Source organism: Aquarana catesbeiana, linkage group LG08, assembly GCF_042186555.1.
Source record: "Aquarana catesbeiana isolate 2022-GZ linkage group LG08, ASM4218655v1, whole genome shotgun sequence".
Lineage (NCBI taxonomy): Eukaryota > Metazoa > Chordata > Amphibia > Anura > Ranidae > Aquarana > Aquarana catesbeiana.
Window position 1 is genome coordinate 12,594,273 of NC_133331.1, and position 12,729 is coordinate 12,607,001.

The window sequence follows — 12,729 nt, forward strand, 5'->3', positions numbered from 1 at the left end:
AACCATGTGGCAGGTAATAAAATGTAGGGAGATTTAGGAGCTCCAATGGTTAATTCCTTGGGTGAACCACAGAAGAGTAAACTCATACGCTACGGAACATTGCTAATAACAGTTAGGAGGGCACCCAAGGGCTGCTTCATCGAGATTCCCCTCAGGCCCTGCAAACTTCCAAACAACTTGGCATTTCGCAAAAGATTAAACTCAGGACCCGAGGCATCCAAAAAAAAAAAAAAAAAGCCTTTGCTAAAATGCACTATTTGCACGCTGGCTTTTCTCATTAATCTCGTATCCAATGTACCTTAAAATGAAAACAATCCTGCAAGAAAATCGGAGTTGCTGGCAACCATTCAGCCTACGCTCGGTGTTAATCAAATGGCGCTTTACCTCTACACACATTGCATCGCTTTACCGTTTCCTGCCATCTGCAGATTCATAAAGCCGACGACAAGACAATATCTGGAAATAGAGATAATGCTGTTTTCCTGTCCTGTCAACGCGATTGGCGTCTTCAGATGTTGACATACATCCGCGTTGTATGTAATTATTGGCCTCTGAACGTGGATTATCCAATCTGCGATTTCAGTAGATGGCATTATGATAAAAGACGGTTGCGTGGCACCTCTATTCCAGATAGACGTTCCATCGCATATTTGTCATTTAATCTCTCAAGATCCTTCACCACTACAAGAGAGACGCCCCAGCCCAATTCATTTGTAGGGATTTTGTTATTACAAAGTGAGAGGAAGATTAGCAATATGTTTTGAGACAGGGAACATGGCAAATAAAAGTCTATCTCTGGGCAAAATCATTTTTTGGTAATTTTGGAAAGAGCGGAGGAGGGGTTAGACCGGCCATTCTCACCCAGGGCTAAAAAAAGAAACCTAAGAGGGCGCAACCATCTAAGCATAAAACGGGTTTATCAGAATCGAAAGGAAAAATAAAATATTGCACCCACTGTATACAATCTGGAGAAGGCATGTCACAAAAGTACAGTGTACCAATTGATCATGGTTTAATCACCACGGCCTACCTGAGTATTGTTGCTGACCATTTCCATCCCTTTATGACTACAGTGTCCCCATCTTCTGATGGCTCCTTCCAGCAGGGACAAGGCCTCTTCCCCACAACCCTTGGGTGGTAGGGGTCTGCGGGGACAAGGTCTCTTCCTCACAACCCTTGGGTGGTAGGGGTCTGCGGGGACAAGGTCTCTTCCTCACAACCCTTGGGTGGTAGGGGTCTGTGGGGACAAGGTCTCTTCCTCACAACCCTTGGGTGGTAGGGGTCTGCGGGGACAAGGCCTCTTCCCCACAACCCTTGGGTGGTAGGGGTCTGCGGGGACAAGGTCTCTTCCTCACAACCCTTGGGTGGTAGGGGTCTGCGGGGACAAGGTCTCTTCCTCACAACCCTTGGGTGGTAGGGGTCTGCGGGGACAAGGCCTCTTCCCCACAACCCTTGGGTGGTAGGGGTCTGCGGGGACAAGGTCTCTTCCTCACAACCCTTGGGTGGTGGGGGTCTGCGGGGACAAGGTTTCTTCCCCACAACCCTGGGTGGTAGGGGTCTGCGGGGACAAGGTCTCTTCCCCACAACCCTGGGCGGTGGGGGTCTGCGGGGACAAGGTCTCTTCCCCACAACCTTGGGCGATGGGGGTCTGCGGAAACAAGGTCTCTTCCCCACAACCCTAGGCGGTGGGGTCTGCGAGGACAAGGTCTCTTCCCCACAACCCCGGAGCAGTGGGGTCTGCGGGGACAAGGTCTCTTCCCTACAAACCGGGGCGGTCGGAGTCTGCGGGGACAACGTCTCTTCCCCACAACCCTGGGCGGTGGGGTCTGCGGGGACAAGGTCTCTTCCCCACAACCCTGGGTGGTGGGGTCTGCGGGGACAAGGTCTCTTCCCCACAAACCGGGGCGGTCGGGATCTGCGGGGACGACATCTCTTCCCCACAAGCCGGGGTGGTGGGGGTCTGCGGGCAGGGGGGCTTATCAAAATCTTGAAGTGACCTTTAACAAGGGTCCCCCCCTATGTGATTGAGTATGGGGTACATAGAACCTCTATCCATTAACCAAAAAAAGTGTCAAAAAGTAATAAAAACACAGACAGTTTTTTGACAAATCCTTTATTAAAAAAAATAAAAAAAGTGCCCCCCCCCCCCCCCCCCCCGATGTAAATCAGTGTTCAAATACGCCGCCGCCACCCCGAAAAAAGAAGAAAATGCTCCGCCTTCATTGACGGCCGACCGCCAAATGTCTCCTCCACCATTTGACAGTTCTTATAGGTAAGGGTGGGGCTACCTGGCGATATCACCTGGTGGCACCACCCCTTTGTGACATCACCGACCCAGCATGCACCGTTCCGTGGGGCGCCACTTTACAGGCAGATTAAGGGGACCCCCCAGGCACTATATTTAAAGGAATTTTTCATTTATATTATTTCACTTTAACCACTTCCCGTCCCGCCTATAGCAGAATGACGTTACCTTCACTGGGCGTTATATGACGTCCAGCAGGATAACATGCTGCGGGGGGGGCGCAGCGCGGTGATCGAAAGTGCTATGTGTCAGTCTGTAACACTGCATCTCTGATCGTAGTAAGGAGCCTCTGACAGTGGCTTCTTACCACGTGATCAGCTGTGACCAATCACAGCTGATCATCGCGTGAACCAGGAAGTGCCGGTAAATGGCTTTCCTCGGTTCGTGCTGACAGTGAGAGTCGATCGGCGTCTCTCCCTGTCAGAGAGGGGGTCTGCACTGATAATCAGCACATTGATTATCAGCACAGCCCCCCATCAAAAGGTGCCCATCAGCTGCCAATCAGTGCACATGAGCTGCCAGTCAGTGCCCAATCAATAAAGTCTGGGTATATAACTGGGTAATGACATTTATAGGTAAAGTTGATCCAGGGAAAATCCGATTGCCTCTCTGGGGATCTGGAAGGAATTTTTTCCCCTGCTGTAGCACATTGGAGCATGCTCTGCTGGGGTTTTTTGCCTTCCTCTGGATCAACTGAGGGTATAAAATTGGGTATATTGGATTGTACGATATTTTTTTTTCTATTTATTTATTGTTTTTAAGGTTGAACTGGATGGACTTGTGTCTTTTTTTAACCTAACTATGTAACTATGTATGTCTGCCAGTGCCAATCAAAGTGCCAATCAGAGCCCACCACAATGCCAATCAGTAACACCAGTGAGTACCTCATCATCAGTGCTGCCTATCAGTGCCAATCAGTGTTGCATATCAGTGCCACCTATCGGTGCCCATCAGTGTTGCCTATCGATGCCCATCAGTGCCGCATATCAGTGCCGCCTATCGGTGCCCATCAATTCTACATATCAGTGCCAACTCATCAGTTCCACCTTATCAGTGCCCATCAGTGAAGGAGAAAACAAAAAATTATGTCAGAAACAAAGAAACTTTTGTTTTTTTTCTGTCTTTTTTAGTTTGTTCGGTAAAAAATAAAAACCTCAGTCATGGTCAAATACCACCAATATAAAGCTCTATTTGTGGGAAGAAAATTTTAAAAAAATGTACTTTGGATACAGTGTTGTATGACCGCGCAATTGTCATTCAAAGTGTGACAGCGCTGAAAGCTGAAAATTGGTCTGGGCAGGAAGGGGGTGAAAGTGCCCGGTATTGAAGTGGTTAAGCACCATTAACGCCCTTCCGAAACACGGCTACAGCGCTGGCTTAAAATGCCAGAAGGGTGACCACGGACGTCCTCGTGTGCTTCGGGACTCAGCTGATTACAGATTGGGGTAAAAGGCCAATCACAGTGCCCCTTTACCACATGATCGGCTATCAATCACAGCTGATCACACAATGGAAATAGAAGCCGGTCACCTGCTTCCCCCCCCCCCTCACGCTGACAGCATGAGGAGAAAAGGAGAAAGCATCGGTCCCAAATTTGCCAAAACAGTGCCACCTATTAGTGCCCTTCAGTACTGCTAATTAGTGCCCATCAGTGCTGTCAATCAGTGCCCAGTTGTGCCTCAACATCAATGTCACTTATCAGTGTTGCCAATCAGTGCCCATCATTGCCACCTATCAGTGTTGCCCATCAGTGCCGTCTATCAGTTCCCAACAGTTCCCATCAGTGCCGCCTATCAGTGCCCATCAGTGCCGTCTATCAGTTCCCAACAGTTCCCATCAGTGCCGCCTATCAGTGCCCATCAGTGCCGTCTATCAGTTCCCATCAGTGCCGCCTATCAGTGCCCATCAGTGCTATCAGTGCCACCTATCAGTGCCCATCAGTGCTATCAGTGCCCATCAGTGCTATCAGTGCCAGCTATCAGTGTTGCTCATCAGTGCCGCCTATCAGTTCCCATCAGTGCTATCAGTGCCACCTATCAGTGCTATCAGTGCCACCTATCAGTGCTATCAGTGCCACCTATCAGTGTTGCCCATCAGTGCCACCTATCAGTGCTATCAGTGCCACCTATCAGTGTTGCCCATCAGTGCCGCCTATCAGTGCTATCAGTGCCACCTATCAGTGTTGCCCATCAGTGCCACCTATCAGTGCTATCAGTGCCACCTATCAGTGTTGCCCATCAGTGCCGCCTATCAGTGCTATCAGTGCCACCTATCAGTGTTGCCCATCAGTGCCACCTATCAGTGCTATCAGTGCCACCTATCAGTGTTGCCCATCAGTGCCGCCTATCAGTGCCCATCAGTGCTATCCATCAGTGCCGCCTATCAGTGCCCATCAGTGCTATCAGTGCCACCTATCAGTGTTGAAAATCAATGCTGCCAATCAGTGCCGCCCTATCAGCGCACATCAGTGAAGGAGAGAAATTACTTATTTTCAAAATTTTATAACAAACTATGAAAATTATTTTTGTTTTTTTTTACATTTTCGGTCGTTTTTTTGTTTGTTTAGAAAAGTAACCCCCCCCCCCCCGCCCCCGAGGTGATTAAATACCACCAAAAAAAGCTCTATTTGTGTAAAAAAAATGATAAAAACGTCATATATGTACAGTATTACATGACCGCGCAATTGTCATTCAAAGTGTGACAGCGCTAAAAGCTGAACATTGGCCTGGGCAGGAAGGGGGGGGGGGGGAGTATTGAAGGGGTAAAAATCACCATCGCTCCTGTAAAAATGATTTAAAAAAAAAAAAAATTACATTTATACATGTCCCCCTCCCCCCCATCCTGGTAGCTTCGGTTTATTAATAATAATAAGTCTGATCACATGACGTCACATACAATGCACCATTCTATTATTACATAGTGAGGATTACAAATCTTTATTGACAATAATGATGACAGACAATAATGAGTTCTCCCCTCCCCCCCCCCCCCCCCCGTGTCTCCTCCCTTCGGGGGGGTTCCACACACTGCCTCTGTCCCTTCTTCCACAACTTCCCCTTCCCGGCCACCCCGGGGCGCAGCTTCCCCGCCTCCTCCCTCCCTCCATCCACCCCGACCACCGGGACACGACACACCGATCAGCCGGAGCTCTATGGTGATCGGTGTTACAGGAGGAAATCTATGGTGATGTGTTCCTTTGCTGCCCTCTACCGGCACCTGTGTGCATTACAACCGAGGATAGTCAGCAGAGGTCTCACTATGTAGCCAATCAGATTGCAGCATCCACTGTTCAGCTTCCCCTGCTGCAATCCTATTGGCTCACAAGACCACCCACTATGTCGTCACGGTGACACCTGACCTCTGCAGCTGGTAAATAGTGTGAGTGCAGAGCCAGACGCGGCAGTTGAGATTTGCTTTCAGTAGAGTAAGCTGCTTCCTTACAGAGCTCCTGTATTTGCATTGCTTTATATCTGAGAACACTCAGCCTAATCGTTCTAATTTCTGTAGTGATTGGCATTTATTGACATTTACTACTTATCTAGCGACTGTAATTGAATTTATTTCTCAATTACTCTCTATTAAAAAAAAAAAAAATGAGGATTTTAATCCGCATCATCTTTTTTATGGTAATGCTTCCATGGGAAGTACACAGAAATGACATCAAAGACTCCCCAGAGTTCCACATGGAACAAATGGAGGGAGACATGAAGATGACCCACGAATGCGTGAAGGAAATGGTCATACAATTGGAGAATGACCCCCCAGAGATCCGCATGGAGCAGAAGGAGGGGATCATGAAAACAACGCAGCAGCCGGTGCAGATTCCAATGATTTTTAGAATCTTGTACCCATGGGCTGTACCCAGACATTACATCAGACAGTCCTCAGGGATCTGCATGCAGGAGGAGGAACCCGGAAATGACATCAGAGTGTCCCCAGAGATCCGCATGCAGGAGGAGGAACCCGGAAATGACATCAGAGTGTCCCCAGAGATCCGCATGCAGGAGGAGGAGGACGACATGAAGATGACAGAACAGCCAGTGGAGGAAATGTTCGAAAATTTGGAAAAGGAGCGCCCAGAACCCATCAGTTGGTTTTCACTCCTGGCCAACACCACAAACTGGTTTAATGGGACACTCCTCATATGTGTTCTGATTCTGAGGTACATCCTCCACCAAAATAATCTGGCCACAATATTAGGACAGTATTTGATGTTCCTGCAGCTGATTAAATTCATTTATCATGGGTTTAATATCTGGTACAGCAGGGGGAAAGCCTTTGAGTGCACAGTCCTAACCCTGCTTACAAATGCCGGTGATTGGTACCAATGGACGACTGCTGGGCTCCAGTCAGTCTGGTCCAAAGAGTGGGTGGTCATCTTAGAAAACACACTCACACCCATGCTTACAAACATTGCTGATGAGCACTGGTCAGAATTCTTGCTGTGGCTTGTCACCATGCAGCTGCTACAGCTCCTAATATATAAGGCGTTCTACCGACTGTTCCAACTAACGAGTAGCAACACCACCCCACCAACAAATGACGTCATTCACCCAGAAAGTGATGACACCATCCCACCAAAAAATGAAAACGCCGACAACGCTATGGATGAGACTGACTTTCCCATTCCCAGCGTTGCTCCTCCTAGGGATGACCTCTGTGCTCATCTACAGGGTTTATGTTCTGGGGTTGACCAACTGACGGTTCATCCCAGCGTCGCACCTCCTAGGCATCACAAACCTTATCACCTACGGATTGTATTGTTCCTAAACAAGACATGCAGTCCAATGAATGACAACATCTCACAGAGCAATGATACCATCCCATCAACAAGTGACATCATCCCACAGATTGATGGTACATTCCCATCAATCAGTGACATCATCCAACCATCGAGTGATGACATCAGTTCTGGGGTTGACCAACTGACGGTCCATCCCAGCGTCGCACCTCCTAGGCATCGCAAATGTCATCACCTACGGATTGTAATATTGCTAAAGAAGACATGCAGTCCAATGAGTGACATCATCTCACAGAGCGATGATACCATCCCATCAACAAGTAACATCATCCCACAGATTGATGGTACATTCCCATCAATCAGTGACATCATCCAACCATCGAGTGATGACATCAGTTCTGGGGTTGACCAACTGACGGTCCATCCCAGCGCCGCATCTCCTAGGCATCGCAAATGTCATCGCCTACGGATTGTAATTTTGCTAAAGAAGACATGCAGTCCAATGAGTGACATCATCTCACAGAGCGATGATACCATCCCATCAACAAGTGACATCATCCCACAGATTGATGGTACATTCCCATCAATCAGTGACATCATCCAACCATCGAGTGATGACATCAGTTCTGGGGTTGACCAACTGAGGGTCCATCCCAGCGCCGCATCTCCTAGGCATCGCAAATGTCATCGCCTACGGATTGTAATGTTGCTAAAGAAGACATGCAGTCCAATGAGTGACATCATCTCACAGAGCGATGATACCATCCCATCAACAAGTAACATCATCCCACAGATTGATGGTACATTCCCATCAATCAGTGACATCATCCAACCATCGAGTGATGACATCAGTTCTAGGGTTGACCAACTGACTGTCCATCCCAGCGCCGCATCTCCTAGGGATGACATCCGTGCTCACATACAGGATTTATGCCGGACAATGAAGAGGTGCAGACCAATTAAGGAGTTCAGGCATGACAAAATGTTCTCATCAACCACTGAAAATGCCGACAACGATATGGAGGAGACTGACTTTTCCATTCCCAGTGTTGCACCTCCTAGGGATCCCATCCGTACTCACCTACGGGATTTATGCCGGCCAATGAAAAGGCGCAAGCCAACCAAGGAGTTCAGGCATGGCAACATGTTTTCATCAACCACTGAAAATGCCGACAATGCTATGGATGAGACTGACTTTCCCATTCCCAGCGTTGCACCTCCTAGGATTCAGAGGCCAGAGGAGTCTTTCCAGCTTTCTTCAGGCTTTCTCTGCTGGGGAAATGAGAACTCTTCCCACCAATGAGGTCCTGGTATGAATCTGTACCCTGTGTGGGTGCTACATTTAACCCAAAAAGGACATCCATGCGGGTGCAGTTGCGCGGACGCACCCTGGGTGCGTTCGGGGCCGTGCACCGGTACCCACATGAATGTCACACTGGGAACAGCCGCTGTGTCCATGCAGCTGCTGCTCCCCAGTTGACAGCACTGGGAATGCCTACGCAGGATGGACAAACAAGACAATTGGCTGTTCCTAGAAGAAGACTCAACAAAAAGTCTGAGGAACCCTTCCAGGGACCAGGTATGGCTGTGCCAACACAGGTTCCTACACTGGTGGCGGCTGCCACTCCAGTAACTGGAGGGTCTTCCCATCAGCCCTCTATTTTCCTTTCTGCAGCTTCTGAATCACCAACATCAATATAGTTGGACAAACAAGACAATTGGCTGTTCCTAGAAGACTCAACAAAAAGTCTGAGGAACCCTCCCAGGGACCAGGTATGGCTGTGCCAACACAGGTTCCTACACTGGTGGCGGCTGCCACTTCAGTAACTGGAGGGTCTTCCCATCAGCCCTCTATTTTCCTTTCTGCAGCTTCTGAATCACCAACTATCAATATAGTTGGACAAACAAGACAATTGGCTGTTCCTAGATGAAGACTCAACAAAAAGTCTGAGGAACCCTCCCAGGGACCAGGTATGGTTGTGCCAACACAGGTTCCTACACTGGTGGCGGCTGCCACTCCAGTAACTGGAGGGTCTTCCCATCAGCCCTCTATTTTCCTTTCTGCAGCTTCTGAATCACCAACTATCAATATAGTTGGACAAACAAGACAATTGGCTGTTCCTAGATGAAGACTCAACAAAAAGTCTGAGGAACCCTTCCAGGGACCAGGTATGGCTGTGCCAACACAGGTTCCTACACTGGTGGCGGCTGCCACTCCAGTAACTGGAGGGTCTTCCCATCAGCCCTCTATTTTCCCTTCTGCAGCTTCTGAATCACCAACTATCAATATAGTTGGACAAACAAGACAATTGGCTGTTCCTAGAAGAAGACTCAACAAAAAGTCTGAGGAACCCTCCCAGGGACCAGGTATGGCTGTGCCAACACAGGTTCCTACACTGGTGGCGGCTGCCACTTCAGTAACCGGAGGGTCTTCCCATCAGCCCTCTATTTTCCTTTCTGCAGCTTCTTAATCACAAACTGTGACAACAAAGCTCACCAAAAAGGTATTTCCAATTTTTCAGCCACATTTTTTACACCTACTTTATATTTGTTACATGTTCCCATTCACATAGCATAGCTTTAAAAAAATTGTAAAAGTTGCTGCTCACCATTAAAGGCGGAACCCCATGGAAAGAATGAAAAAATAAAACACGGGCAATCAAAATCGAGACCCCCTCCTAAGCACGCATCCTGGCAGGCCAGGAAAGGGGGGGAGGGGGGAGAGCATGCACCGCCCTCCTCTCCTCGCCCATACCAGGTCACATGCCCTCAACATGGGGAGGTACCTTGTCAGGGGGAAGGGGGGTTCCCCTTTGCAAGGTCCACTCCCCATGTCGAGGGCATGTAGCCTGGTATGGCTCAGGAGTGGAGGGGGTGCACACTCACTCCACCCCCCCTTTCCTGGCCTGCCAGGCTGCATGCTCGGCTGGGGTTCTGGTATCAGATTTGTGGAGCCATGTTTTTTTTGTCATTTTTCACACGCGATTTCCTCTTTAAAGGTGAGCAGCAAACTTTACAAATTGTGTATTAAGTTTTACTCTGTGAATGAGAACATGTAACAGATATAACAGGGGAGGGGGGAAGCAGGTATGGTGGTGACACGGGGGGGGAGGGGGGGAAGCAGGTATGGTGGAGACATGGGGGAGGGGGGAAACAGGTATGGTGGTGACACGATGGGGGGAAGCAGGTATGGTGGTGACATGGGGGGGAGGGGGGTGCAGGTATGGTGGTGACACGGGGGGAAGAGGGGGGTGCAGGTATGGTGGTGACACGGGGGGAGAGGGGGGTGCAGGTATGGTGGTGACACGGGGGAGGGGGGAAACAGGTATGGTGGTGACACAGGGGGAGAGGGGGGAAACAGGTATGGTGGTGACACGGGGGGAGAGGGGGGTGCAGGTATGGTGGTGACATGGGGGAGGGGGGAAACAGGTATGGTGGTGACACGGGGGGAGAGGGGGGTGCAGGTATGGTGGTGACATGGGGGAGGGGGGAAACAGGTATGGTGGTGACATGGGGGAGGGGGGAAACAGGTATGGTGGTGACACAGGGGGAGAGGGGGGAAACAGGTATGGTGGTGACATGGGGAGAGGGGGGAAACAGGTATGGTGGTGACATGGGGGGAGAGGGGGGTGCAGGTATGGTGGTGACACAGGGGGAGAGGGGGGAAACAGGTATGGTGGTGACACAGGGGGAGAGGGGGAAACAGGTATGGTGGTGACATGGGGGGACGGGGTACAAGGGGAGCCAAGACCATCAGTGCACTGTCCCCAGCCAGCGAGCCCCGGTCCTTCCATCAGTGGCGCTCGTTGGACACTGTCACACACGGGGCAGAGCGGAGGGTTGGCGGGGCGGCGACTGAACATTTCCTTGTGTTCAGTGGAGAGAGGGGAGGGGTCACCAATCCCTGTAGCCAATAGGCTTCAGTGTACAATAGAATTTTCTATTTGTACACTGAAGAGAGAAGCCGATTGGCTGCCCCTCTCCCCTGCACTGAACACAAGGGGAAACAACACTCGTGGAGGCGACGGCGGCCATTTTTGTGTAGCTGTTGACGTTTTTTTGCAAAAAACATTCCTGATTTTCTCGGGACAAACCCAAAATCCCGGGAAAACAATTGGGACAAGCTTAAATCGGGATGAGGGTCCCAAAATCGGGACAAACCCAAAATGCCGGGAAAACAATCGGGACAAGCTTAAATCGGGACGAGGGTCCCAAAATCGGGATTGTCCCGGAAAAATTGGGACTGTTGGCAACTATGATATTGTAGGCCACTGAGGCCTACAACAGCTGAAGGACTCTGTAGCTCCAGGTCACTCTACAAAAAGGATCTGCATTTCTAGGTCACTTAAAAATATCGTAACCCAAGGAGAATGAAGGGGAAATATGGACGGCTCATAAGTAGGGTGGATGGAATGAGAACCGTACAGAGTCTCCACCTACAGGACAGAATATGAAAGATTCATAACTCTACAATACGGACCTGAATCTCCAGGTCCTTTAGGAAATGTAAAGCTGAAGGAGGAAGAGGAGGAAAAGCGTGACTTCCACTTATAGGTGAAGTTCTGCTTTAAGATCGGGCAGCACAGAGGCTTAGTAGTTAGCACTTCTGTCTTGCAGCACTGGGGTGTTTGGTTCATATCCTGATCATGACACTGTTTGCATGGAGTCTGCATGTTCTCCCTGTGCTTGTGTGGGTTTCCTCCTACAGCCCAAAGACATGCTGGTAGGTTAAATGGCTCCATTCAGTGCGCCCAAGATGGCTGTTTCACCTATTAAGTGCTGTGAGTGGACATCACTGATTTACCCCGCTCAGCGGGGGCTGGCCTTAGGGAACAGAGGCCGTATGTGGGCAGCACAGTGGCTTAGGGGTTAGCCTTGCAGCACTGGGGTCCATGGTTCAAATCCTGACCAGGACACTATCTGCATGGAGTTTGCATGTTCTCCCTGTGCTTGCGTGGGTTTCCTCCGGGTACTCCGGTTTCCTCCCACACTCCAAAGACATGCTACCTCGCGTTGGTGGTGCAGTGGTGAGCATAGCTGCTTTCCAAGCAGTTGACCCGGGTTCGATTCCCGGCCAACGCAATCTCACATGATGGCTGCCTCACCTGGTAAGTGTCACCCACCCCCCAACTTCCCATGATATCTGTTTATACAATGTTCTCTCTTCAGTACTGTGCAAAAGTTTTAGCCAGGTCTTTTGGCTATAACAGCTTCAACTCTTCTGGGAAGGCTGTCCACAAGGTTTAGGAGTGTGTCTATGGGAATGTTTGACCATTCTTCCAGAAGCGCATTTGTGAGGTCAGGCACTGATGTTGGATAAGAAGGCCTGGCTCGCAGGACTCTATGCAGGCCAGTCAAGTTCCTCCACCCCAAACTCGCTCATCCATGTCTTTATGGACCTTTCTTTGTGCATTGGTCCAAATCATTTGGTGGAGGGGTAATTATGGTGTGGGGTTGTCTTTCAGGGGTTGGGCTTGGCCCCTTAGTTCCAGTGAAGGAAACTCTTAAGGCCTCAGCATACCAAGACATTTTGGACAATTTCATGCTCCCAACTTTGTGGGAACAGTTTGGGGACGGCCCCTTCCTGTTCCAACATGACTGCGCACCAGTGCACAAAGCAAGGTCCATAAAGACATGGATGAGCAAGTTTGGGGTGGTGGAATTATCCAAAATGTCTTGGTAT

At 49.7% G+C, this 12,729-nt stretch overlaps 1 long non-coding RNA gene and 1 other non-coding gene across 3 annotated transcripts in view; one reads left to right on the top strand and one right to left on the bottom strand.

Annotated features, from left to right (window-relative positions):
* Positions 1 to 9,763, bottom strand: part of LOC141105593 (uncharacterized) — a 266,085-nt gene extending 256,322 nt beyond the window's left edge. For both annotated transcript variants that reach the window (XR_012235615.1, XR_012235616.1), the window contains exon 1: positions 9,656 to 9,763. This is a non-coding gene — a long non-coding RNA (uncharacterized lncRNA). The remainder of the gene's footprint in view (positions 1 to 9,655) is intronic.
* Positions 9,764 to 12,056: 2,293 nt separating this feature from the next.
* TRNAG-UCC (transfer RNA glycine (anticodon UCC)) lies at positions 12,057 to 12,128 on the top strand. Its single transcript has one exon. It is a non-coding gene; the product is annotated as a tRNA-Gly (tRNA).
* Positions 12,129 to 12,729: the final 601 nt, after the last annotated feature.